The sequence below is a fragment of the Schistocerca nitens genome, chromosome 11 (genome assembly GCF_023898315.1).
Source record: "Schistocerca nitens isolate TAMUIC-IGC-003100 chromosome 11, iqSchNite1.1, whole genome shotgun sequence".
NCBI lineage: Eukaryota > Metazoa > Arthropoda > Insecta > Orthoptera > Acrididae > Schistocerca > Schistocerca nitens.
This window is the reverse complement of record NC_064624.1, coordinates 160,238,249-160,241,300: the sequence shown is the minus strand read 5'-3', so window position 1 is coordinate 160,241,300 and position 3,052 is coordinate 160,238,249.

Genomic DNA, 3,052 nt, shown 5'->3' with positions numbered 1-3,052 from the left:
ACAGTGGAACAGAGGATTCAGAAGAAGAGCAAAGGGGTGTAGTGCATTTCCTGAAAGCAGGAGAGTTGCAGGGAATGGAAATTTTTTTGAACAATGGAAAGGATGTACAGAGTACACCCATGCGTGGCTAGAGTGCTTCTAGGGATGATGGACATCAGTGACAGGTGATGCACAATCTGGAATACCACACCGCACTACCTGTACCATTGTCCAACAGCTGGATGCTCTACCGTATTTACTCAAATCTAAGCCACAATTTTTTTCAGGTTTTTGTAATCCAAAAAACCTTTTGCGGCTTAGAATCGAGTGCAAAGCAAGCGGAAGTTCTGAAAAATGTTGGTGGGTGCCGCCACAACTAATTTATGCCATCGAATATATGTAGTGCTACACAGGCATGCTTTGTAGGCACAAAGATAAATACTGGCAGCAAATCCTCTGCGTCAGTAAGTAAATTTAAAAAAAAGGTGGAAGACGAGCTTTTTTTTCTCCGCCCCGAGTTTCGACCACCGCATTTTCATACATTATCCAATGAAGTAAGTACAAATTCCGAATTGTTCATCTTCGAATGTAGCAGCATTTCAATGTACTACGGTCTGCAGCCCGTGGTCTTGCGGTAGCATTCTCGCTTCCCGCGCACTGGGTCCCGGGTTCGATTCCCGGCAGGGCCAGGGATTTTCTCTGCTTCGTGATGACTGGGTGTGGTGTGTCTTTCATCATCGTTTCATCCCCATCGACACGCAAGTCGCCGAAGTGGCGTCAACTCAAAAGCCTTGCACCAGGCGAACGGTCTACCCGACGGGAGGCCTTAGCCACACGGCAATGTACTATGAAAATCCAACTGGCAAGACTGTTTGGGATGTTTGTCAATATGGCCAACTCTACGTTCTGAATTTTTTCCTACCTGTGACAAGAGATGGTTGCTAATAGGAACTTCTATGAATTATGAATCACATGCAGTATTCTCTTCACCATAAGAATAATACGAATATAAACATTTTGCCATGTGTTGTTTCGTGTTTGCTGCTATCTCATTTAAATCCTGTCTGCCTAATAAACTACAAAACTAGTGTGAGACAACAGCAAACGTGGAGGAATATGCATATCGTGTCATGTTTATATTCGTATTATTCTTATGCCTAATAGTGATACAGTCAGAAATGAAGCACAGCAATTGACTAGATTTTTAAATCTAAGATGACTCTAATTTCTGTGCAGAATGTAATGTACTAATGAGGCGTCTGCAAAGATTTTCAAACAGAAAAGTTTTCGCTAAACTCTCATTCAGAATATCTTCTATCATACGCAGCCTATTATTTGGTTCTTGTTGATCATTATCAAAGAAAGCAGCAGTGTAAGTAACAACAAATAGCAGTCTGTTGCCATTGTTTCGCTAATGAGACAATTCCTCTCTTTTTTATTGAAGGCGGTAGTGTGCACAAAAGCAAGCTGTGCTAAGAGTGGTGACAGGTCTTAAACACTCGTTATCAGAATGCGACAAACAATGCATGACACAGTACAGTAATGCATTTTCAGCTTAGAGTGACGTAAACACCTATAACAAAGAAAACGGTGCTTATCAGATCAAGGAAAAATGAGCAATCAATTCAAACCAGACAAAGCACGTGAAAAAGGAAGGGTACCCGTATAAATACGGATGGAGTGCCTGTTGCATAGCAATGGCTACCTGGTAAAGCTTGACTGCTAAGGTTAAGACTCGAACCAAACTACTGTAGCTGTATCGTCATTCATTCGACCTAGATTGTGTCTCATATTACAATGGACCAACTTTGTTTCGATTTGGAGATCCGGCCTAAAACTTTTCTCTCCCCTTGAATTTCGAGTCTCAAATTTCAGGTGCGGCTTAGATTCAGGAAATTTTTTTTCCTTGATTTTGAGTCTCATTTTTCAGGTGCGGCTTAGATTCGAGTAAATACGGTAATTGAAGACTGAGTTACAGTGGCAGCCCTAGTCCCAAGATCGGACTGAGCATCAGAACTGCAACAAGCATGTGGTGCTCTCCATACAATCCTCATTGTTCGATGAATTTGTGTTCCCTGCAGTCATTCTGCTGAGAAGGAATGCACTAAACCTGTGTGCTCTTCTTTTGAAGACTCCATTTTTCATTTTCAGCACTGCCGAGTGCTGTGGGTGATAGGCGTGTGCACTTGCTCACTCTGTTACGGGGATGTGTGCACCTGTGTCTGTCTAGCGCAGCTTTGAGGCCTCAGTGTCCTCGTATTGACCAGTCCGTGTTCCACAGATGCCAGCATTACAATCACCTCAGTGGTTTCATTTTCCGTCATCCAGCTTGTTTCTTTTCAAACATCCCTAACAGTTCATTACTTAATCCTAATCGACTCGTAGGAATATCAAATAACATTACACTTACACGTTAACAAGTTGGTAAGTGATGCAGGACAGTCGGATGAATAGTTGCGCAGGTAAGTTGATTGGAGGTGTCAACAAAATAAATTCAGACCTTGGAGTGAAGTATTGTTCAGCATGACCACTTATAAAAATGTGTACAAGAAAAATTCGGAATCCTTGGTTAATTTTATTTCGTAACAGGAAAGTTAGCAAAATTGGTGGACACAAAATTACTGACCCAAGGAGCAATCTGGTGTAAGGAAAGGAAAGGAAAAAGATGATAAAATTAAGTACTAAGTTACAAATACGAGGGCGGTTCAGAAAGTAACCTCCGATTGGTCACAGTGCGGGTTGTGGGGGGAGTAGCGACGCCATCTGTGCGTTCACGCACTCAACAGGTCAGTCGGCATCAAGCCGTGGTCGAGTGAACGTCGTACCTGCGCTAGTTTAGTTTTTGTGGCAGTTTGAAATGTGTACTGCAATAGAAAACCCCGCCAAATGTGAAGTGCGTGCCGTCATAAGGTTTTTTACAGCCAAAGGATATTCTGCAGCAGCTATTCATCGTGAGCTTTGTGCCGTGTACGGACCGAGAGTTATGAGTGAAGGAGTTGTCCGTGAATGGGTACGTTTATTTAAAAGTGGACGAGAAAACGTTCGTGATGAAGAGAGGAGTGGTAGACCATCA